At 40.9% G+C, this 25,644-nt stretch overlaps 1 protein-coding gene across 7 annotated transcripts in view; it reads left to right on the top strand.

The window, feature by feature from the left end:
• RALB (RAS like proto-oncogene B) overlaps nt 1-25,644 on the top strand; it is a 97,587-nt gene that overhangs the window by 20,577 nt on the left and 51,366 nt on the right. The gene's annotated exons all lie outside the window — the stretch shown is intronic.

The raw sequence follows: 25,644 nt of genomic DNA, 5'->3' as shown, positions 1-25,644 counted from the left end.
ATGATCCTTTGTGAAATGGCATAATGAATGCCGAAGATAATTTGGTTCAAGGTACCCAAATTCAGTCAAACCACATGAATTCTAATGATCCGAGGACTGTCTGAATTATAGAGTCATAAATTTTATAGCCCCGAGGGGCATCTAAAGATCATCTTTTCTAATCTCCCACCTGAAGCAGGAATGTCTTCTACAACAGCCTGGTTAGGTACTCATCTAGCCTTTGCGCAAACACTTCCAGTGATGGTGAACCCACTACTTCATAAGCATTCCTTTATTTCCACAGCTTTAATAATTAGAAATTGTGCTGAGTCATTTACTCTTTATTAACTCATTACCTCCTCTTTATATTAAATCATTTAACTTCCTTCTTAGAACTTCCATCCATTGGTATCTAATCCTTTTTCTATATGACAGTCCTTTAAATATTTGAAGACACTTGTCATATCTTGTTGAAGCACTCTCTTCCTCAGGAGAAATGTTTCTAATTCATTCTTTAAATGATATTTCTGGATCCCTTGACATCCTGGTGACCCTCCTCTGAATAGGCTTCAGCTTTTCAGTGTTTCTCTTAACAGGATGTGTTCAGACTTGAACTCAGTACTCTGGGTGTGGTCTGACTAGGGTAAGGGACAAAGGAACCATCACTCCCTTCATTTTGGACATTCTACTTTTATTTATGCAACTAAAGCTGCATTTTTCTTTTAAAAATTCTTTTAAAAGTGGTATTGATGTGTTTTGTTTTTAAATTATGTATATTTACAGATTACTCCTACTTCATGATAGGCCTTTTGTAACAAAGTAAAACAGTTAAGTAAAAGTAAAAATGCAGTGACCTCATCTGAAAGTGCATGCAACATTCCAGTCTGTAGCACTCCCCATCTCTCCGTTTGAAAATTAACAGAAATCTATTTTCACTCCCACCCAACAGGCAGTCTAGTCGGAAAAAAAAAAATTTCTTATAACAAATGTGCATAGTTAAGCAAGACAAATTCCCTCAATGGCTTTTTTAAAAATTGTATTATTCTGCACCATAAATCAATCACATCTCTGTAAAGGATAGCATTTCTCATCATCACTACTCTAAAATCATAAATGGACATTGTATTGATTACAGTTTTTGTAGATTTCAAAGCTGTTTTTATAATGTTGTTATTGTATGAATTGTTCTCCAGGTTCTGCTCATTTCATTCATCATCAGTCTGTACATGTCCTTAAAATTGTTCATTTTTATGACATTGGTGTTATATTAGAAACATTTCTTCTGGTTCTGCTCATGTCACTTTGCATCAATTCATATGAGTCTTTCCATGTCTTTTTGAAATCACTAATATTTTCTCATTTTTTGTGGCATGATAGTTTTCCATCACATTTCATATACCATAATTTAACCAGTTATTCCTCAATTGTTATACATCGTTGTAGTTTCCAGGATTTTTTGAACCACAAAAAAAGCTACTTTAAATATTTTTGTACATTAAAGAACTTTTCCTCTTTCTTTGATCTCTTTTGGGTATAGGTCTACCAGTGATATAGCTGGGTAAAAGGGTACATACACACTGTTTAGCAACATTTTGTCCATAATTCCAAATTGTTTTCTAGAATGGTTATACCCATTCACATGTCCACCAGCAGTACATCAATGTTCCTGTTTCCCCACAGTCCCACCAACATTTTTGTCATCTTTGCTACTCTAATGGAAATGAAGTAGAATCACAAAATTGATTTAATTTACATTCTTTCCTTAAGAACTCTCTTCAGAACTTAGACCATTTATCATTTGGGGAATGGCTCTTTTTCTTATAAATTTGAATGAGCTTTTAAAGTTTTGATTAGCTTTTTTTGGGCCAACACTATTAGCCCCTATTTCAGTCCAGTTCCTGTACAAGTTTGCCATCAACTCTGAATTCAAGTCAAGAGTTATTAAGTACTCATATGCAAAGCACTGTGGAGTCTGAATTGATGAGATTTTTTTTTTTACTGTAATAGAAATAGACATTTGATGGAAACTCAGCCCTCATTTCCGTGTGTATTTCCTTCAGATAGCTGGTGCTAAATACTGACACCTGCACTCATATCTGTCATAGCTTCTCCCTGAGGAAATTGCGCTGCGGCTGAAGGGGGCTGGTCTCTTTCTCTGGCAGCAGGTGCTGCTTACTGATTAAACCCCAGGTCAAGGGCATAGTTTAGATGAATACCTCCCTACATCCTTAGGGAGGCAAGAAAGAAAGGAAACTGGATGGTATTCTCTACATTTAATTGAAGATTGCTGTGTTTCTACAGGACAAATTCTGTTACAACAAATCCCATTGCAACAGAACATAAAAGGCACATTTTTAAGCCCTACCCAGTGGTCTACTTATTTTATGCAATTCATTCATGCCATTAATTTAACATGTGACCTTAGGACCTTCACCTCCCTGGGTTTTAATTCTCCCATTTGTAATGAAGTGGTTGGACAAGATAACCTTTAAGGCCCCTTCTAGCACTGACATTCTGAGACTATGCTTGAGGCATATTTAACATATTCATGGAGTATCTAAAGGCAACCTTGGGATAGATTGCTGGGTTTGAAGTCAGGAAGACTTGGATTTAAATCCCACTTCTGATATTCACAAACTCTGTGACTCAACTCCCTCAAACTTTTGGAGTCATAGATGGGTTTTCATTTATGTTGGTGGGAGTCCCCATGCTGGGCACACCTCATGCCAACAAAATCACATATCCATCCATCATGTATTCTTATATTGAGTGGGCGCTCAGTGCTGTGGAGATACGCAAGATTTATGATTCAGTCCTAGCCCTGAGGGTGCTTACAATCTAGGTAAAATACTCGAAAAGTTAAGCAACAATTACAAGTGTAAAGTAAGAGAGGAATAGTCCAAGAGATGGCCCAAGGCAATAAATATGTGATGAATTGCCAAATGAATGCTCCATGGACCATAAATTTTGTGTAGTCATTTCTGCCTTTATAACATTGCTTGCATTTGACCCTTTCTTTTTACTTACATGGTTACCACCAGAACATTTATCACCTCTCACCTAAATTATTGCAATAATCTCCTACCTGGTTTCTGGTTTAATCAGTAACCAGTAATCAGCCTCACATCTTCTACCAGTCTGAGTACACACAACTGCCAAAGAAATTTGCCTTAAATACCAATTCTCCCTTCCTCTCCCACCTCTAGTAGCTTTCCTTTGCCTCTAGGATAAAATATAAAATATAAACTCCTATTTTGGCTTTAAAAGACCTTTACGGGGCAGGTAAGTGGCACAGCAGATCGAACACCAGCCCTGTAGTTTCAGTTCCACTTCAGACACTTACTAGTTGTGTGACCCTGGGCAAGTCACTTAATCCAGATTGCCTAAAAAAAAAAGACTTTTATAACCTGGCCTCAACCAATCCCTGCTAGCCTTTCTGTTCTATACTGGTGTAGTTTCTTGGATTTTATCTTAATGAGACTTCAGTAACTTTATTGTGTGTTCATCCCTGTTATGTACTGCATTCTGTGTGTGTGTGTGTGTGTGTGTGTGTGTGTGTGTGTGTGTGTCTGTCTGTCTGTCTGTTTTTCTGTCTATCTATTTTTGAGGACTCTGTGGGATGATGGTATTGCCGGGATCCAAGATGCCAAATTAGCTGTGTAACTTCCACAAGAAATTTCTCCCTTCTGGGCTTCAGCTTCCTCCTCTGTAAAGTGAGGATGTTGAATTTAGACCAGTGGTTCTTATTCTGGGGTCTGTGAGCTTCTTTTTAAAAAAGTATTTTGATAGGAACAGCTAGGTGGCCCAGTAGGTAGAGCACTGGCTCTGGAGTCAGGAGGACGTGAGTTCAAATCTAGCCTCACTTACTAGCTGTGTGACCCTGGGCAAGTCACTTAACCCCATTGCCTATCCGCCCCCTCAAATTTTTTTTGATAACTGTATTTCAGTATAATTGGTTTCCTCTGTAATCCTATGTATTTTATTTTATGCATTTAAAATATTCAGAGAAAAGGTCCCTAGGCTTCACCAGAGTGACAAAGAAGTCCATGACACACCAAAAAGGTTATGAGCCCCTAGACTAGATCATCTCTAAAGCCCCCTAATGCCTCAAAAATAAAGAATAATAATAAGAACTACAACAATAATAATAGCTACCATCTATATAACACTTACTATGGACCAGGAACTAGGCTAAGCACTTTATAAATATTATCTCATTTGAGTCTCAAAACAACCCTGAGAGATAGGTGCTATTTTACTCCAATTTTATAGTTGAGGAAATGGAGGCAAACAGAGGTTAAGTGACTTGTCCAAGGTCACACAGTTATTAAGTGTCTGAGGCTGGATTTGAATTCAGGTTTTCCTGACTCCATGCCCAGTACTCTATCCACCTAGCTATTCTGTGTTAAGTGACTTCTGTCATCTATAACAAGATACATATCTTTTTTGTGATTCTTACATATTCACCACAGCTCTTGACTCTTCATTTTTCATTAGGGTAGGGATGCTTCCTTGGTATTGACTGATAACATGATCAAATGAAGTTCTGGGTCTAATAAGCATGCACATAAATCATGAGCAATGCTGTCAGACACCCTGCTTGCTGAGCGATGCAATGGAGAGGAAAAATCTAATCTCTAAAAACAGGATTTGTTCTCTACAAGTATCAGTTAAATTGAAACAGGTCCTTTCTCTGGCAATAAATCTTGGAGACTGTTTTAAAACCTTGACCCAGCAATCCCTGCCTTTTAATGGGATTCCTTCTAATGTGTCAGCAAGTGGAAAAAATGAAATTTTAGGGTTTCATTTGGTCTTTTTTTTTCCTTGCAAGTACATAAAAATTATTTACAGTCATAGAAGCACTTTCTAAATTGGCTAAAATGGCAATAAACTTCCTGGCTTTGTCTAGGGAGACATTTTGGATGGTTGAACAGCTCTTGACAATGAATTAGTATCATGAATCCAGTATTACCAGCCTTCCCTGTTGGATTCAGTCAAACAGCTAGAGAGTAACTTGTTTCCAAATGTTGTTTTTTCTTTTCTCAATGTAAATGAGGATTTCTTTTGGCCATTAAGAAGAAAGCAACTTGTATTTATAGACTTCATTTAAGTAGATGAGAATTATACAAAATATCCTTTTAGTTTTAATAAGCTAAGGTCCTCTTGGTGGTAAGAAGGAGGATTTTAATGTTATTTATTATAGGGACAGCTGGATGGTGGGGTGGATAGAGAACTGGCCCTGGAGTCAAGAGGACCTGAGTTCAAATCTGGCCTCAGACACTTACTAGCTGTGTGACCTTGGGCAAGTCACTTAATCCTGATTGCTTCCCCCTGTGCCAAAGTTATTTTTCATGTATACAGGTTTTTCTGTAGGGAAAGCATTTTGTCAGTTAATTGGGACATCTGGGAGCATGGTATAATGAGGAAAAAATGGGGATAAAACCCATTGAATTTGGAGTTGGAGGACTTCTGCACATCGTGCTTGGACAAATTGCTTTACCTCCCTAGGCCTCCATCTCCTGATAAGTAAAATGAAGGATTGGCCTAGATGGGCCCTCTATGGGTGCTTCTAGCTTTAAAATTCAGCCCCTCTCCTCCCGTCTCCCGGGAGAAGCTGTTAACTGCCTGCTTCTTTGCCAGATAGAAGACATTAAATTGCTATCCTTAATTTAATTCACCGAATGACTCATTCAATTAGCTCTCTGAGCTTCCTCCTATCTCACTAAATAGTCCTTCTTGGTCTCGTTTCACCAATGAGGATATTTTTCTGCATCATATGGCTTGAAGGGATAAAAGGAGGATGTCAGTATTATCTCTCTAAGCTAAGGGCAATAGGAATGTGAGACCAAAGAAAGGTATGAAATATATCTTTCATACCCACCAACAGTGACCAGCACCATCCTACTATGGCCAAGTGGGGACTCAAAAGAGTTCTAGGTGGATAATTTGAAAACCTAATTTTTATTTGAGTAATAATAGCTTATATTTGTGTAGATCTACAGTTTAAAGACCTCTGTCTTCCCAATAATTCTGCACAGTAGGGTGTGTATTATGATCCACATTTTAAAGAAGAGAACGTTGCTGAAAGCTCCAAAAGGTGAAGGCCAGTCTTACTCTTAGCAGATGGAAGAGCTGGGGCAAGAATCTGTGTCTCCTGACTCTCCTTTGAATGCTCTTTCCATTATAACAAGATGTGTCTCCTATCAGATCATTTGTCACAGTCTGACCTCAATCTCCCCACCTGTAAAATGAGAGATTTGGGCAGGGTGATCTTTACTGTCCTTTTCAGCTTTAATATTCTAGTATTCTCAGAGCCTAGGGTGTGTTTAAATGAGTTGTTGGAGCTAAATGAAAAGTGTATCAGGCCTTGGAGTGTTCCTGTGACTGCATGTATATGAATGGTTTCTCTAACATCAATCTTGAATATCCCTTCCCCCAACCCCAGCTATAGTCTTCTCTCACACTTATGTGCAGATTTTGTATGGCTCTTTGGAGAATTTATCATCTGTTCAAGAAATAGCAAAATGTTAAATGTCCAATTATCCCACAATCACAGAATTTAGAGTTGAACAAGATATTAGAGCCCCTCTATTCAAACCCTGTTCCCCACAGAATTCCCACCATGACATACCTGGTACATCCAGCCTGTACTAGAGATCATCCACCCTCTCTAGAGGCAGCCCATCCCTTATTTGGGCAGCTGTAATCATTATAAAGATCTTCCCAAGATCAAGCTCAAATTGACTTCTTTGTACCTTCTGCTCATTGCTCCTGATCCTGCCCTTTTGGGGTAAAATAGACTACGTCTAATTTCTCCTCCTCCACATGAGAGCTCTTCAAATACCTGAAGATAGCCATCAGGTCTGCACTGAACCTTCTCCAGGCTGGATATCCCCAGTTCCTTTAACTGATCTCTGCATGACATGGATTCAAGGCTCTTCACCATTCTGCTAAATGATCTCTGATTTATCCATAACCTTCTTAAACTGTGGCCCCCAGAATTAAACACAATACTTCAGAAGTAGTCTATACTCCAAAAAGCTGTGCCCCTTCTAATACAGCCCAAGAGCACACCCACTGGCATCTCGATAGCCCCCTGTATTTTCCATAGCACTTTGCACACGTGGTCTTATTCCCTTCTCACTATGGCCTTGGGCAAGGTCACACAGGTGTGATGTTTAGAGCCTGAATGTGATCAGGTCTCTGTGACTCTGAGTCTAATGCTTTTTTCAATTTACCCCAATGTCAAGCCAAGAGGCTTCCCTCTTGCCCTTCTCCACTCCCCTTCCCTGGCATCTCTAAATTTATATAGCACAAAATAGAAAAATATGGGGATGGTCATTTGAATTTATCATTGAACTTCATTTGTGTTAAAAAGTTTTTAAATTTTATTTTGTAAGCATCAACACCATTCATTTCCTTATTAAAACTCCATTTCCTTTGGTCTGGGCTTTTAATCCAATGTTGTGCAGGTGCATTTTGTTAGTGAATCATTTTGTCTAATAGATTCTCATTCACCTAATTATTCCTTGCATGCAGATCTTCATTCTTTTTATTGTTAAGACAAATTAAATAGAGGTTTGTGTTCTCTCTCTTGTTTCTCTCTGTCTCCGTCTGTCACATATACATACACACAGGAAAATTCACCTTGTTTAGAAGACTGTCAAGAGTCTTCTAACAGAGACCTGATGAATGCACAGCCATGTTCTAGGTGCTACGGGGGCTCTCAACATCACAAAAAATAGCACTCCAGAGTTGTTGTAGCTAGCAGAGGAACGCCAGGGGCTTTGTCTCATAGGGCTGACATGAAGAGGGGTACCATGTTTCCTCAGGGGAGAACAGCATCATGATGTCTTACCTCATGGTCCTCTGCCAGCTACTTCTACCAGCCCACAGTGCCAGGTGATACAATTGTCCCTACTCCCCCTCCCCCCAAGATTCTGCAATGATGTCATTGCTGTCTTGGGGCTCCCCTCCCCTCCAAAAACCGTGTCAGAAGCAAGGACCCAACTCCATTCCTCTCGCCTTAAGTCAGACTGCGTTACCAACAGCTGCTCTCTCTCAGCCATTGAACATATTCCTAGTTGGACTCTGGGGGGATTAACAGTTTCCTTGGGGCAAAAGTGCTCATATCTTAAAAAGATTTAGGAAGACTTTTAAAGCAATAAATAGACATGTGTAAATTAAACACTGTAGAGACCTAATTGATAGAATGGGGCACAGAATCAGGATTCGATGGGGTTAATCAGGGAACGTTTCTGAGAGCCTAATTTTGAGTAAGACTGGAATAGAAACCCAGGTGAGTTTTCATTCACCCCTACATTCAGGCAGTCAACAAGAACCTTTCCCTTAGGCATTGTTTTCACAGCCATCTCCTTCTTCTTGGTTCTGTTGCCACCACCCTAGCTCAGGCCCTTATCACTTTACCTTAGTACTATTGCAAGATCTCTTTGCCTTCGGCGTCTTGTCCCTTGAATCAAATTTACTCACCACTTCCAGATTAATTTTCCTAAACTACCCCTTGATTACTTCATTCCAATCAAAAACTTACAATCATTCCCTATTTCAGAATCGATTAATCAACAAGATTTTAGGCACCTACTATATGCAGGCACTGTTTGAAGTCTTTCAGAAGCAAAGACAAAAATGAAACAGTCTCTTGGGACTCAGATTCTGTTGGAGGAATGTGACATGTACATGTATAAGCATAAGCAAAATACCTATAAGATAAATACTGTTAGTTATTTCGGTAGGAAGGCACTGGCAGCCCTGGGGAGGGGGGAATCAGGAAAGATTCATGTAGAAGGTTACATTTGGCCTGAGCTTTGAAGGAAATGAGGGATTTTATGAAGCACAAGTGAGAAGGGGATCCTTTCTAGGCATGGAGAACAGCCAGTGTGCAAATGCACAGAGATGGGAAGATAGAGCCATGTGTGAGGAAAAAGACAGTGCATATCAATCAATCAATCAGTCAGTCAATCAACATGCATTTATTAAGTGATTACTAAGCACCAGGCGGGGGAGTCATGTATTATATGGCTATCAAGGTAGGCTGGAGCCAGATTGTGAAAGGTATTAAATGCCAAAAAGAGGAGCTTAGAGTTGATCCTCTTGGAATAGGGAGGCACTGCAGTTTATTGAGCAGGCAAGTGACATGGTGACACCTGTACAGTGACATCTAAACTCTTCAGCCTCGCACTTATCCACGTTTTCAGCATGATTTTCTATCACTCCCTTTTGGTCAATTAAGTCTCCTCATTTTCCTTCAAACACACCCTGCCCTTGCCTACCTAAGAAGCAGGTAACTGGGAAAAATTTTGCAGCAAATTTCTCGAATAAAGGTCTGAGATGGGGCAGCTAGATGGCACAGTGGATAGAGCTCTGGCCTTGGGGTCAGGAGGACCTGAGTTCAAATCCAGCCTCAGACACTTGGCACTTACTAGCTGTATGACCCTGGACAAGTCACTTAACCCCAAATGCCTCACCCAAAAGCAAATAAATAAATAAATGAAGGTCTGAGATCCAACACATATAGGAAACTGATTTAAATGTGTAAGAATAAGAATCATTCCTCAGTAGATTAATAATCCAAGGATATGAGCAGACAGTTAAAAAAATACAAATGATTAACGGTCATATAAAAGAATACTCCAAATCGTCAGTGATAAGAGAACTGCCAAGTAAAACAACTCTGAGGGTCTAGCTCACACCCATCAGATTGGCAAAAGAGAAAAGTGACAGTTTTAGGAAGGGTTATGGGAAGGCAGATACAATAATTCACTAATGGTGAAGCTATGAATTAATTTAGCCATTCTGGAAAGCAAGTTGCAATTATACCCCCAAAGTCACTAAACTGTATACTTCCCCACCTAAGTTGTCCCCCATCTTCCTCTCCCTATATGAATCCTGCTCGTCCATCATGGACCAGCTCCAGCCATACCTCTTCTACAAGTCCTTCTTCACAATTCCAGCTCACATGGACCTCTTCCTCCTCTGAGCTGCTATGGTATTTTTTTTTGGTCTTTGCCACTCATTAAGATATCTAGTTTGGAGCTATCACTGCTCATTTTCCTGTTAAGCGTCTTTTAAAAATAATTGTTTTTAATTACAAACTGAATAACATCTACATTACTAGAAGGATATTGATTTCTACTGATTTCTTCACTAAGAGATCTCTTTATACTCCCGTAGATAGTGCCCTCTTTACAACTTATCAAATGGCCTTGAGTGTTGCCATGGCTGAAAAATTCATCACTCTGTGGCCAGCCTAGTGAACAGCTAGTGAAGAAGTTAGTTAGGATGGTCTTTGCAGAGTCTCTGACTTTCTCCACACCTGTTCTCTGGGCCTTTTCAATTTGGGAGAACTTGCCAGAACTCATGCTGTATTGGTACAGCCTTTGAGAGCTCAGGGTCACCTCCAAGCTCCTGATGAGACAACCTTTAGGATTTAACAAGGTCAACCAAAACAGACACATGAATATTCTTAACAAGTTAAACTCCAAATAAAATCACATGAGCAGAACTTATTTTACAAAGAATATAAACTTTTACAAAAGAATAATAGGGACAGCTCATGTACTTTGAATCTCCTCTTTCGTGTGTGTGTGTGTGTGTGTGTGTATGTGAGTGCGCGCATGTGTACTATATAGGCCAAAACCAAACTGTGCCTGTCTATCCTGTGACATCTTTGTCCATGGATCTGTGATTGCATCCCAAGTTCTCCCATTCATTCACCACAGGAGGTAAACAGAGTTTCTAGACAGGTCACAGATCCATTTGAGTAAAGATAATAGATTTACAGCTACTCTGATCAATACTATGATCCATGACAATTCCAAAGAACTCATTGTAAAAAGTACTATCTACCTCCAGAGAAAGAATTGATGAACTCTGAGTGCAGATTGAAATCTATTTTTTTCACTTTATTTTTCTTGCTTTTTCCCCCCCAGTGTGGTTAATGTAGAAATATATTTTATCTAACTTCATATGTAGAATGGGTGTCATATTTCTTCCCTTCTCAATGGGTAGGGGAGGGGTTAGAGGGAGGAATAGAATTTGGAATTAAAAATAATAATTTTAACAATGTAATAGCTATGAATACTTTGGTACAGATAACTCTTCTTCATCTTCTCTCTCTCTCTTCTCCTTTTAAATTATATATTTAGGTTAAAGCTTTAGTTGTGGGATTATGGGGTCAGAGGGTGTGACCAATTTTGTCATTTTACTGTATGTTGCCAGGTTATTTCCAGAAGTATTACACAATTTCACAATTACATTGTGTGGAGTGATATGGAGAATATGAGATTTATCACTTGAGTGTCATTGGATTTAGATTGTCTGAAGAAGGAAAACTACATTCTCCTTTTAGCAACATCAAGGTTCATTTCCCTATTAAAGTTCTGTTTCCTTGAGTCTACTAGGCTTTCAAACCACTGTTGATCAGGAGTACCTTATTAGTCATTTGTTTGGTGGTTTAGAGGTTACTTAGGTGCTTCAGCATTTAGCTTCCCATTCTTTTTATTATTAAAGTGAATTCAGCAGGATGCACTTACATTTGCATACATTGGCTAAGAAAATACTGATCATGGTTCAGCAGTCCAATCAATGGGGATGGTGGGGGATGGTTGGCAGTGGTCATTATACCACCACACAAAATTTGAAAATGTCTCTCTCCCTTTAAAAATGCAGCCATTATGCGGTACTTTTCCACTGGAGGCTTTGAGCTAATGATTGTAACTCATGAGATTTGAATTCTAACAAAATAATTATCTAGGTGCAGAAAATCAGAATTCTCTGGCATTTAAAATTAAGTGTTGTGCCCCGCCTCCCAAATAATCACACCTCAGGCAGCTGTCTACTACTATTTGAGGATCTGAATCATATTGGTCTCCAGCAACTTGGGAGGTTCTGGATGAAGGCAGTAGCTATGATTCTGAAAGCTGTAGTGGAAACTAATCGGGGATGGGGATGGAGAGCAGGATGGGATAAAAGAGAGGGAGTTGAAAGTAATTCTAAAGGGGATGGAGATGAGGATGGGATAGAAGAGGGGGAGTTGAAAGTAATTCTAAGGTAGCTAGCTTGAGTTGGCAGAATAGTGGTAACAATGACGGTTAGGAGCAAGATTGGGAAAGCAGTATTCGGGTTGGGAGCTTGGGCGAGAGGGAGCCAATAGGTTCTGTTTTGGGACAGTTGTCTTTCATGAAGCACCACTGGCTTTCTCAGTGTTTTACTAACATTAAAGCTTTATATTATCCCTCATCCAGGCTGGACCACTCCTCCCCCAGACCGATTTATTGTGATTTGAAGGAATTCTGGGATAAGGTCCCATGTTCAAGATTCTCTGACTGCTGAAATTCCACCATAGGAGTAATTTCTTTGTGTTGAGGCATCCAAGGCCCCTGTTATAATGTGTACGTGTTGGGAGGCTTTGTTAGCCAGTCACGTCATAGCATGAATTAATCTGTCGGCTTAGCTTCTCTTGTCCGTCAGAGCCCCGAGAGGATGCATTGGGCTCAGGAGGTGAAGATTCTGGTGGAATGCTCCAGTGCGGGGATCTCGCCTGAGAAGTGGGGTGCAGCATGAAGAGCATTGAGTCAAGGAAGGGGAGGTTGCTGAAAGACGTGGCTGTTGGAGATGCAAACGCTTTGCCCTCCTCTCAGTTTGGCCTTGGGCCACCCTGGCTGTGGCTCAGTGTTTGCGAGGGGAGGGCTAGGCCTTAAGGGGCAGCCAAACTCTGTGGCTGCAAGGTGCAGGGCGGGTGGGTGTCTGACAGCTTACTTGGATATGTGCCTCTTCTCTGGAAGCAACTTATTTTTCTTTTAAGTGAGCTTCCCACTAGCTGGGGGATTTTTAGGGGGAGTCCTAGTAGGAAATCATCACCGTGATCCATTGTTCTGGGGAGGTTGTTTGAAAGAACCAAAATGTCCAGAAAGGGTGGAGTAAAGATTGCTGTTCACTAATGGCTTATTTCTTATAAGAAAACAATAGCAACAAGCAAACAATGATAATGAAAAAGTTGGCATCATCCCTTTGGTGTAAAGAGGGCCTGGGGCTCTATGGGGAGTTCGGGGAGACAAAGGCTTCATTAGAGGGAGGAGGAAAAGAAAGAGGTGAATTTCCAAGACAAATTGTAATAACCACGGATCCTCCCCTCCTGGATGTACAGAGTGTCCTGCAGAGCCAGGGAGCAGAAAAAAGCCCTCCCACCCCTGTCCTTCTAGAGTGGGAATTTCTCTCTTCCCTTTCTCTCCATTTCATCCTTCCCTCTCTCCCCCCCATTTCATTTTTTTCTTGCTCACTCTGTCCCCTACCTTTCTCTTCTCTCTCTCTTCTTCCCTTCCTCTCCCTTTCATTTCTCCTTTCTGTCTATTCTACCTCTCTCCCAAATTGAATTTCCTCATCTGTAAAAGGAAAAGGTGGAACCAGATGATCCCAAAGGTCCCTCCCAGTTTTAAATCTCTGATGCAGTGATTCCTCTCACCCCCTTTTCTGTACACTGGTACTTCCCTCTTTTCTCTCAAAAGACGCAGTCCCTACAGATGGGAATGTACAGTCTAGTTAGAGAGTAAAGCCAAACGGGGTAAAATAACAGTGACCAAGATATACACAGATTATTAAGGGCTGAATTCAGAAGGAAGAGAATTCAGAAGGAAGAGAGATCCCTGTAGAGTGGAACGTAGGGGGAAGGCTGTATGGAGCTGGGACATGAGCTAGGCCTGGACAATCAGCTGAATCTGGATAGGACGAATGAGAACAAGGGCCTCAGAGTGTGTGACAGGAACTGGTTAGAAGAGCAGGGAGCCAAGGAAGCCAAGCCTATCATTTGATCATGTGGAAAGCCAGTTGTGGTCACTCTGTTCCAGGGCTCCGCCTGATACTGAATAGCCCTCACAAAGTCCAGTCATGCAAACGTGTGCTTTTGTTCACCGAGGGAACTGGGTAAGGAAGGGTCAGTCTGGGGCAGGACAAATCACTGCCTGGTCTTGGAGAAATGACTGAAAGTGCATGATCTACTGTTGGCAGGTGGGATTCTTATTAGGAGAGCAACACGTTTACCTTCTTGTAATGCGCTGTAAGTAAACAGATCTTTGTGATGGCTAAAAATGTTGACAGTTTGCATAGAGCCTTTCTTTAGTGTCTCAATACAAGGGTGGAACTCATTTACATTCCACCTTATACTCCACTTACTTATGTACATGAAGGAGGCAATGAAAAGAGCTTCCATTTATATAGTCTTTTACAGTTTAACACAACCCTGTGAGGGAGAGTCTATTTAACATATTGACATTTAAAAACAGAACCGTAATTAAGGAGGGGCAATAGGGGCTTTGCCTCATAGGGCTGACCAGGAGGGAGGTGAGCTTTCTCCCTCGTAGCAAATACCATCCCTGCCTGGTGCCTCAGCCACAGCATTGTGTTCTACAACCATCTCAGCCTCCTATTCCTTTATTGACCCTCTTTCTGGACTTACCCTCTTGACCCTACCAGAGAAAGAGATTAGCATGGCTGAACCTTCCAAGTTAGGGTTGCCCTTCCACTTGGTACAATGGCATCATCAGTCAGACTGCCCTCTGCCCCGTTGTTACTCATGCCCCAACTGAATTAGCCAACGGTATGATGATTCCCAGGTAGGGTTCTGTTTAAAAAACATGCATTTCATTGACAGGGGAATGATTTCTTTTTCAAGGGTTGGGGGGGAGATATAGGGGCATGGCAGCTGATCTGTCTGCCAGCCAGTGGATACAGCACTCTAATTCCTTCTTTGTACTTCTCTCAAGACCTTACTACCTCATTTTCCATTGTTGGCAGCTTTTGTACTTTCATTAACTGGGCTGAAGAGGGGATGGGAATCAATTGATCAAAGGTATCCTGATAACTCCCCACAGTGTACACACATACTACAAAGTTAATTTCTAGGAAGAGGCATTCGCAAGTGGGAGGATTTGGAAAGATCTCATGCAGGAGGTAGCCTCCTATAGGAGATGGTAAATTCCTAGAGGTCAGGGATCATGTCTTCTTTTGTGTCCTATAGAGTACCTAGCACAAGGCTGGGCATATAGTAGGCTTTGATAAATATGTATTTGTGAGATAGGAGCTAGAGCAGCTAAGTGGTGTAGTGGATAGAGTATCAGGCCTGGGAGTCAGGAAGACTCCTCTTTTTGAGTTCAAATCTGTCCTCAGACACTTAGTAGCTGTGTGACCCTGGCCAAGTCATTTCACCCTGTTTGCCTCAGTTTCCTCATCTGTAAAATGAGCTGGAGAAGGAAATGGCAAACCACTCCAGTATCTTTGCCAAGAAAACCCCAAATGGGGTCATGAAGAGTTGGACACAACTGCAAAGACTGAACAACAAGAAGAAGATAAGAGATGATAGGATGGGACTGTGAACAGAAGGAACTTACTACAAAAATAAACAGCCCTATTGACTACTTAATCACAAAGTTAGATCTGGGAAGGAATTTAAGCTATCATTTAGTTTACCTCTTTTTACTTCACAGATGGGAAAACTGAGGCCCAGAATGGAGAAGTAATTGGCCCAAGGTCATAGCTAGCAGAATTGGAACTCAAGCCAGGCCGCTTCTGACCCCAAGTTCAGTGCTCTTTCCCCCATATCATGTTTCAGATTCCTGTGAAGGTCCTTTATTTTGGTTTCTTGTTTCTCCTTGGCACAGTCAGACTCCCCCAGACGCTGGCTCGTTTAAACCTCTGGCATACTTGTGGGTTAGAACTAGAGTTCAGGTAGTAGTGTCCCAAGAAGTCTGGCTCTCCCTCTGAATCCATTTTGAGGAGGCTGCCCAGCCCGGACCTCCAGAACTTCTTTGTTGAATGATTCCCGTATCCTTAGCTCTGCGGTGAGCTCACCCTTCCTCCCTTGTCCATCCCTCTGTTGTGTAGGCTAGCAGGAACTACTTCTCCTGTGGGAACCTTAAGCCTTCGCTCTCTCAGGGTTTCTTTAAAGCCAGGCCTTGGCCTGCTGTGCACCTGCCTGTTCTCTTTTCTACCTATTCCCCCTCACCTAACTCCAGACATGCTCCATAAGCCCTTGCGCTTCAGCTGTGGGTTCGTGAATCAGGGAATGGTGCCAGACATATGACCTGGGTTACTCACTACCTGGTAATTACCGGCCATTGTTTTCGTCTGCTAAGTGTACATTACAATTAACATGTCCTGTCAGCTCACAAAACCCCAACTGTAAAATAAGCCCCTGTGATTAATGGGCTTTTTGGCCCTTAATTGCTGCTGCACGTCCAATCTAACGTACCACCGTAGGCACTGGTATCTCTGTTGCTCCCTGTTCCCAGAGAGGGAGGCCCAGTAGGTAGACTAGGTCTCCAGTCTCATTCTGTTGTGCCAGCTTTTTGTGGGTCACAAGCCAGCTTCATGCAAAGGCAGAATACATACTGCCTTTGTGCTGGGATTTGAGAGATGCAAAGAAATTCCCCAACCGTTCCTCTTATCACAAAATCTCTTACCCTTGATAACTGAAATTTCACAATTAGATTTTTGTTCCTTTCAAACTTGAACTGGAGTTATCACTGTGCCCCCCACCTCATCTTCAGCCCTGCTTTCATTCAGGAAGAAAAGACCAGTGACTCTGTAGGTTTCAGGTTTATAGAGGGTGATTTTATGTAGAACAGTGACAAAAAGTTCCCTTCAAGCTCCAAATCTATAATCCTATGACTGGTTGTATTTTATCCTACTCAATACCCATTGATTGAAAGTCTTTCTAGAATTTTCTTTGTATCCAGTGTCTGACATGTAATAGATGCTTAATAAATGCTTGTTGACTGAGTCAGAGGATCTGGATTCAAGTCCCACCTCTACTTGTATGAACTTGGGCTCACTCAGCCTCCCTGGGTCTCAGATTCCTTATTTTAAAAATCAATCAATCAACACTTATTAAAACCCTGTTATGTGCCAGGCATTGTGCTGAGCAACTGGAGATACAAAAAGAGGCAAAAGTCAGTCCCTGCCCTCATTGAGTTTACAATCTAATGGAGGTGGGGTGGGGAGAAACAACATTCAAACAAATATATACAAAACAAGTTATATACAGGCTAAAAAATAAAAGAAATAATTAACAGAGGGAAGGCGCTGGAATTAAGAGGGGTTGGAGAAGGCTTCCTTTAGAAGGTAGGGTTTTGGTTGGGACTCGAAGGAAGGCAGGAAGGCAAGGATTAGTTTAGATGGCCTCTTAAGCTCCCTTCCAACTCTACATCTATGATTCTATGATTGATATCCCCTAAAGATAGAGGGGGAAAGGGCATAAATTGCAGCGTGGGGCTTTCGGGTTAGGCAACAAATTCCTTAGCAACGGATTTATTTTATCAACGAGGAAAATGAAGCTCAGAGTCTGGCACTTGGTCACCCAGTTCTTAAGTGACAACAGCCACGCCTGAACCTATGTCTTCTGAGTTCAAGTGCAGCACAAACTCCCAATGTACCATGATGCCTCCTCATCAAGAAAAGCATGAAGGGAAGGTGAGGCACATATCTGTTTTAGTTGATTCAGGTGCTGTCCTACTTAGGGGCAGAGGGAGAAATCCAATTAAAGCTCTTACTCCTGCAGATTTGGGGCAGCTAGATGTAAGTCAGGAGGACTTTTCTTTCCAAATTTATATTTGGCCTCAGCCACTTACTAACCGTGTGGTTTTGGGCAGGTTACTTAGCCCTGTTTGCCTCAGTTTCCTCATCTGTAAAATGAACTGGAAAGGGAAATGGCAAACTACTCCAGCATCTTTGCCAAGAAATCCCAGATGGGGTCATGAAGAGTCAGACATGACTGAACAAAATTCTACCTACTTCTGCAGATTTAGAGGAGGGTAATGGAAGGGAGGTCAGCCTGAATGAGTGAAAAGTGTAAAATGTAGGCTCTTTTAAAGAAGTGCAATTTTCTTGCTCTCAAGCACACAGAAACCCAAATGAACAGTGAAAAATGAAGTATTGCAAAGCAGGGGCTCTCAGGAGGAAAAATTGCTGGATTTGGAATCCAGGGACTTGACCCTGGTTTTTACAGGCTGTGTAACCTTGGGCAAATCACTTAACCTCTGGGAGCCTCTGCTCCTTCATTTTTAAAACGAAGAGGTTGGGACCCTAAGGTTCCTTTACAGGTCTAACTCTGTGATCCTATGAGCCTAATGTGAATTATATGCAAATAGATGTTGCTGAAGTTTTTGAAATCATTTTTTCTTTAGGAATTTAATATTCTCTCTGCACCCCCCCCCCTTTTTGTCTCTTTTTCCATAATGCAAATGTAAACTAGGGGAAGGTTAAGTGCTTCAGACTGATCACAAATGCTCATTTCTTAGGATTCTAATTGATAATATCTTATAATTGTATGGCCACTTAAGTAGCCCAGGTATTATTCCACTGTTTGACAAATAGGAACCAAGGCATAGAGGGTTTAAGTGACTTAAGGTAAGAACCAAGGCTAGAGTTTGTCTCTGGCCTCCTAAGTTAGTGTGCTTTCCATTATAATACTGTGTTTGCCATGGAAATCTCTACCTCTGAGATGTCCCTGTCAATTTGCTGGGCTTGGCCCAATGCTATGTTTCTGGGTTATTTTACTATGGGCCCTTTGGGACAAAGACTGTGTCCTAGCTTGTGGTAGGCAGCACCGTTTAGGGGAAAGATGGCTGGACATTTTTCTGCTCCCAACTCTGACATTTACTGGCTGTGCAACCTTGGGCAGATTGCTTTACCTCTCTGATCTTCACTCTTCTCATCTATCAAATGTGGCTAAAGATACTTGTATTACCTACTTCAAAGGTTGTGAAATGTTCTACAAATTATGAAGTGCTGGGTAAAAATATAAGATGACTTTTTTTCTTACTTATATTTGATTATGAGTTTATTTAGCAGGGCCTGTGGTTTATTTATCTTTGTAGCTTTCTGAGTGCCTAACACAGTGCCCTACATGTAGTAGACGTTTAAAAAAAATGTCCCTTGACTGGACTCGGCTATACCTGTTGGTTGGTTAGTTTAAGTCTAAGCTTATCCAATAATGATACCTTAATCAGATACAATTTGCTAAATGTTTAAGAAATATAACTTATGCAGCAATGCCATCTTTTAAATTAAATTCACTAGGGAGGCATTTCTTAGCTGCTGTGGGACCACAAACACAGAGGGGCATCTGGAAGCATTAGCCTATGTGGAAATGCTCAGAACCTAGCTGAAAATTCCCTACCCCCACCTCCTAAACCACGTCACTTAACATTTTTGCATGCCTTATTATTCTTTCTGGGTCACCCTTAATAGAAAACATAATTGGCCTTGACTAAAATGTCTACAAAGGTTGTCTTAGGGGCTTTCCCAGCTCCCTTCTCCTGCCCCTCCCCCCCTCCCACTTGCTGTTGCCTCTCTTATTCTCAAATTTTCTAGCTGTCGTGTTGTAGTTCAATTTAATTCAATTCAACAAACACTATATATTAATTAATTATATATTATAATATATTATATTGTATTCATATATTATAATATATTATATATATAATATTAATAATATACATTTTATAATTTATATAATATATGTTATAATTAATTAATTACATGTTAAGTGCCTGCTATGTATGCACTGTACTAAGTACTAGGAACACAAAGACAGAGATGAAACAGTCCCTGCTCTCCCTTCTACTGGGGGAATACATCATGCCCACAAGCTAGTAAATAGAAAGCATACATATATGATGCTATACAAAGTAGTTTTAGGAGGAAGAGGGACACAATGAAAAGCCTTGTATAGGAGGTGACATAAGCTATACTTTGAAGGAAACTCGAGATCCCATAAGGTAGAGGTGAAGAAGGAATTCATTCCAGACTTGAGGGACCATGGGTAAAAAGGTGTGAAGGCCAGTAGCCGATAGGCTAATTTGACTTGAACAAAGATGATATTGAGGGGATTAATATGAATAAGCTTGGAAAGGGAGTCGGCAGCCAGACTGTAGAGGGATTTAAATGACAGTCTATGGACTTTGTATTTTATCCTAGAGTTTATAGGGAGCCATTAAGGATTTTTGAGTGTATGTACATGCACTCATGGGTGTGAGGGGTGACTAGATCTATGGTTTAGGACTATCACTTGGGAGGATAGATTGGAAAGGGGGCAAACTGGAACTGGGAAGATAAAAGGCTATCACAACAGTCTAAGTGAAAGATAAGGACTTGAAAGAGGCTAAGTGGGAGTTCTGTGGAGAGAAAGGGGTAGATGTGAGAGACGGTGGAGATAAGATTGATGAGATTTGGGAACTGATTAGATATGGGTGGTGAGGGGGAGTGAATGGCTAAGCATGACTCCAATGTGGTGAACCTGGGTGACTTGAAGGATGGTGGTAAGCTCAAGAGAAACTGGATATTTGTTTTGGGAATGTAGAGCTAGAAATCTCATGGAGGTAGCATTTGGTGAAATGGAACTAGAGTTCAGAGACAAGGGCTAGAGTCTAGCTGCTAGACATATAGATTTAGGAGTCATCTGCATAGAGATGATAATTAAAGCCATGGAATCTGATAAGGTGACCAAGGGAAAATATAGAGAAAAGAGAAAGGAGCTCTTAGGGACAGCACAGTAAGTAGATGGGAGGATGATGATGGTGGTTTAGCAAAGGAGACTGAAATGGTCTGAGTGGTAGGAAGAGAACCAAGAAAGTTGTGTAAGCTAAGGAACCAGAGAGTGTCTAGGAAGGGGGGATAGTCAGTAGTTTCAAAAACTGCAGAGGCATCGTGTATGATGAAGTCTGGGAAAAGAGGACTGGATTTAGTAGTTAAAAAAAATCATTGCTGATGTTGGAGCAAGCAATTTCAGGCAAGTGGTGGAAGCCAGATTTCAGGGGATTGAGAAGTAGAAGGTGAGGAATCGAAGGCAATGGTTCTAGACCTATTTTTCCTCTGAACCATTTGAAATCTGTTTTCTCAAATTAGGGTGTGTGTTAGGCTATTCATGGGTTTTCTCTCCTCTATCAGAGATCCTAAGATGGAATGGTCACTAGCCCACTAAGTAGGCTACCACCACAGCAACCCAATTTCCCCTGTTGGTAAGAATCAGCTCCAGAATAGAAATTCCATCTTTTGAAGGAGGAAAGTCATAGAGACTTGGTAAAGGTCCTGAGGTTTTAAGAGAGAGGACAGAGGATGTTTTCTTGGAGAGGAAAAGGAGAGTATAATTTCCTTTTTCATTTATAAATTTATGAGTAAATTTATATTTATAAAATTAAATTTTGTAGAAAATTTTATTTTATAAATATAATAATAAAAAATTACCTAAAGATGAATTTGATAAACAAATTTATAAGGGTAGTGGTGAAGAAAACCTTGTCTGGTGATTGAGTGATAGGTTCTGGGGTAACCAAAGCCCAATTTCACTTCAATCCACACCCAGTTGCTGAGCACTAAGGTACCCAGCTAGCTCTGAGCTAGGGACTATGAAGGATTCAGGAGAAGACCCAGTTTTTTTCCTTGGTGAGTTTATGTTCTAATTGAGGTGTTAAGATTTAACCCTAATAAAACAGAACAAAGTAAGACATTGGAGTGAGTAGTACATGGGGTGGCACTAGTTATAAGTGCTATAGGAGGTCACAGAGGGAGAGGTTAGCTTGGGCCAGCAACCTCAGGGAAGGCTTCATAGAGCCACAGGGATTTGAACTGGGCCATGAATGATGGGAAAGACTTGTATAATTGGTTGGGGTTTGGGAGTTGGGGGAGCAGGAATTCTGATTGGCAGCCTTGGTTGGGAAGGTGAGGCAGGAAGTCTCAGGGTCAGTCTGCCCTGGGAATAAACTGAATACCTAAAGAGTTTTGAGAGATTTGCTGTCATAAATGTTCCAATCAGATTCCTATCTTGCTGAGGTTGTGCTTGTGAACCTTTTAAACCCAATCACCCAAGTTTATGACTGTGATTGGATGTAGAGAAGGAGATATAAAGTTCCCTAGGCACCCGACACCCACAGATCTTTTGTGGGGATAATCACTCTTGTATTGCCCTTGTTGTGGGCCCCTTGGTGGACAATTTAAGACCCATTAAGAGGGTGGATTCTTTTTTTGTTTGTTTTGCTTTTTGGTGAGGCATTTGGGGTTAAGTGACTTGCTCAAGATCACACAGCTAGTAAGTGTCAAGTATGTGAGGCCGAATTTGAACTCAGGTCCTCCTGACTCCAAGGCTGGAGCCATTGTGCCACCTAGCTGCCCCTCCCCCCAGGGAGCTAATGTGTTAAAGGAAACTTCACTCTAGAGAAAATGTGAAGGTCTAGGAGAGCACTGGGAATCCTAGCAGAGCCTAAGGAGAGATTTTGGAAATATCCTTTGGCTAAAGGTCAAGAGTCTTGAAGTCCATCTTAGGCTAACAGATTACTTCATCCCTCTGAGACTCAGTTTCCTTCTCTGTAAAATAGTTGAAATACCATTGTCAGAAAGACTCTTTGTCATTCTGATTTCTAGTCTAGCGTATGCCTGGCAAGCAATGTGGAATGGTAGAAAAAGCACTAGGTTTGGAATAAGATAACCTGGCTTCAGAATCTTGCTCTGCTCCGTATTTCCTCAGTTTCTACACCTGTAATTTGAGGAGAAGGAAGGGAGCAAGCAAACAAGCATTTATATAGCACCTACTATATGCCAGACATTGAGCTAAGCACTTTATAAATACTATCTCATTTGATCCTCACAGCAAGGTGTGTGTGTGGGGAGGAATAGTGTTATTATCCCCATTTTACAATTGTGTAAACTGGGCAGACAGAGATTAAGTGGCTTCCCCAAAAGTCACCTGGCTAGCAACTGTCTGAAATCACATTTGAACCCAGGTCTTCCTAACTCCACACCTAGCTCTCGATCCATTGCCCCACTCTTTTTGTTGTTTGTTCATTTGTCCTTGGGGTTTTCTTGGCAAAGTTACTGGAGTGGTTTGTCATTTCCTTCTCCAGTGGATTAGGGCAAACAGAAGTTAAAGTGACTTGCCCAGAGTCACATGAGGTTGGATTTGAATTTAGGTCTTCTTGACTCCAGGCCCAGTGCTGTATCCACTGAACCACCTAGCTGCCTCTAATTGGTATGTTAGAAGATCTTGAAGGTTTCTTGCATCCTATAAATTTATGATCTATCCATAGACTAGCTAGACAATCAGAAATAAGTATATGTAAAATATATTAAAATATGATATTTTTCTTTTTAAAAATTCTGAACCTACTCACTAAATAAAATGAGTATTTCTATAGACACAGTAGAACAGAAGGAAAGGATCGTAGGTAAAACTGCAAATCCAGAATACAGGGTATTTTTAAACAAGTGAAGATGGTTGGTGGGAGTGGAGAAGAATAAATTGATTAAAAATGTCAACTTCTTTCCAGTGCAGGAGCCTCCCTGTTCTGTTTCTTAGCTGCTGACACAGTGTTATTTAGACATCTTTGAGTCATGCTTTTGGCCTTGTTCTCTTTCCTCTGAGTCCCTGTAAAGAAGAGGTTATGCTGTGATTTGGCTTTGAAAGAGATTACTGATAGAAATCTCACCTAAGGGACTGCTGACCTATTCAAGGGGGAGGGGCAGATGATGGCAGAATTGTTAGATGGTTCAGCTCCAGGATACAGCTCGGCAGACATCCTCCCAGAACTGACTCAGCTTATTTCTTCCCATCCAGGGGAGGTTTGTCCCTGTTTTAGGAAGTCTTGCTCTGTATGCCTGTAGGCTTCATAGACTGCCATTATTTTCAGCTGTTTCCAAATGCGTCTGAAGCCAACTGGGGTGAAGTAGGAGACACAAGGACTTTCTATCTATACCCAAACCACACTCAACCTGCAGAGAAATGAGGATGTTGACATGATGGAGCAATGAACTTTTTCTCTGAAGTGTTTTATGATGGTGGAGGGAGGCCAGGCCCATCTTCGAGTCCTGGGTGCCCTTGCACATTTTGTTGTTAAGTTGTCTCAGTTATATCTGACACTTTGTGACCCCATTTTGGGGTTTTCTTGGCAGAGGTGCTGGATTGGTTTGCCATTTTCTTCTCCAGCTCATCTTTACAGATGAGGAAACTGAGGCAAACAGAGTTAAGTTACTTGCCCAAGATACACAGCTAGTGTCTGAGGCTGTATTTGAACTCTCTGAGGCTGGATTTGAATTCATGAAGATGAGTCTTCCTGACTCTATCTACTGTGCCACCTAGCTGCTCATAATAAGAGTTTAATAAATGTTTGTTGAACTAATTTGCATTAGATGTCATAGGCTACTGGTGTGAAAGAGCCCTGAATATGGAATTAGAAGAACTGGGTTTGAACAGGTTAGCTACTCACTACCTAAATGACCTTGTGCAAGGCACTTGAACTATCTGGCCTCAGTTTCCTCATCTGTAAAATGAGAGGATTGGATTAGAGATTGTCTAAGGTCCTTTCTAGCTCTTGATATATGAACTACATCATAAGAAGCACTGGGAAGGTCATCTGATAACTCTGACACTTGAACTTTCTTTAATAAGGAACACAGTCTGTCATTCCACACGTCGAATTTATTTGTTGATTGATTTGATTTAAGGTTTCCATGCAGATTCCTTCTGGGAGAGGGGTCCCAGGGACATAGTTTCGCACTAGAGTGTAAATGACTGATATAAAATCTTTTAGACAGAACAACTTCAGTCCTTTTTCTGCTATCTGAAATGAACTCCCTACTCCCCACTTATCCTTCAGGGTCTGATACCTACATCTTCCTACATCTTCCACCTTCACCAAGGTGATCTTAACCTTGGCCGAATAACTTTCCTGGGCCATGGTTTCCTCGACTGTAAAATGGGAAGAGGGGGTTGAACAAGATGACCTCTAAGGTCTGTTAAAACTCAAACTCTGATTCTATGGTTTTCCTTCCTCTCATCCATGAGTTAGAAGCTGATACTTGAGATTGCATACCCTTTCTAAGCTCACCTTCTAGTCATCTGTTTATCCAGTGTCCATCAAGAAGAAGTTCAACTGTATCCACAGTGACTTGACTTTCATGTCACAGGACAGGAAAATCTAAGCCAAGATTAAGAGGAGATGTACTTAACTTGAATATTTCATTACTGTCAGACTAGCTCTGAATCATAGTGATTTGGGAATAATATACAGTAGCTGGAGGAAAAATAAATACACATATTTAAGAGAAAAATTACCCAAGGAGAACAATGCTATAGCAGATTCTATTCTTCATTTGTGTAAATTGAATGCAGATCTTTCTAGTTGCTATTTTGCATGGGTTTAAACGTTTTGTTAAGAAATCAATTCCATTTCTGAAATTCGAGTAATGTCGTTAGAAAAGTTAGAAAAACTAAGGACCAAAGGATGTGAGAAATTAGCATTACAGTGATCTTATTAAATAATGCAAGGAACTATATTTTATTTTGGGGAACTCATTTTCCTTAACTTCTGCCTGTGAGTCAATAATTCCAGCTACTTTGATATATTAAGATAGTTTTTTGGGGGGCAGGAGGTGGGATGTTTTCTGACTGGATAAATTTCTTGTGGAAGAAGATAGCTCATGTCAAAGCTAATTTCATGGGCTGGCTCACCTGGGCCTTATTACTCTTACCAATCTTTGGTTAGTTCATGGCAATGTTCCCCCCATTCCTTCCCTAGAGGGACTTTAATAAATAGATAAACTCTCCTGTGATAGGTGATTTTGGAAAGACCTTTGACAAAGATACTTGTAAGTCATTGGTTTAAA

This window comes from Phascolarctos cinereus, unplaced genomic scaffold (genome assembly GCF_003287225.1).
Source record: "Phascolarctos cinereus isolate Bilbo 61053 unplaced genomic scaffold, phaCin_HiC Scaffold_726;HRSCAF=1367, whole genome shotgun sequence".
Classification (NCBI taxonomy): Eukaryota; Metazoa; Chordata; class Mammalia; order Diprotodontia; family Phascolarctidae; genus Phascolarctos; species Phascolarctos cinereus.
This window is presented reverse-complemented; position numbering and strand designations above follow the sequence as displayed.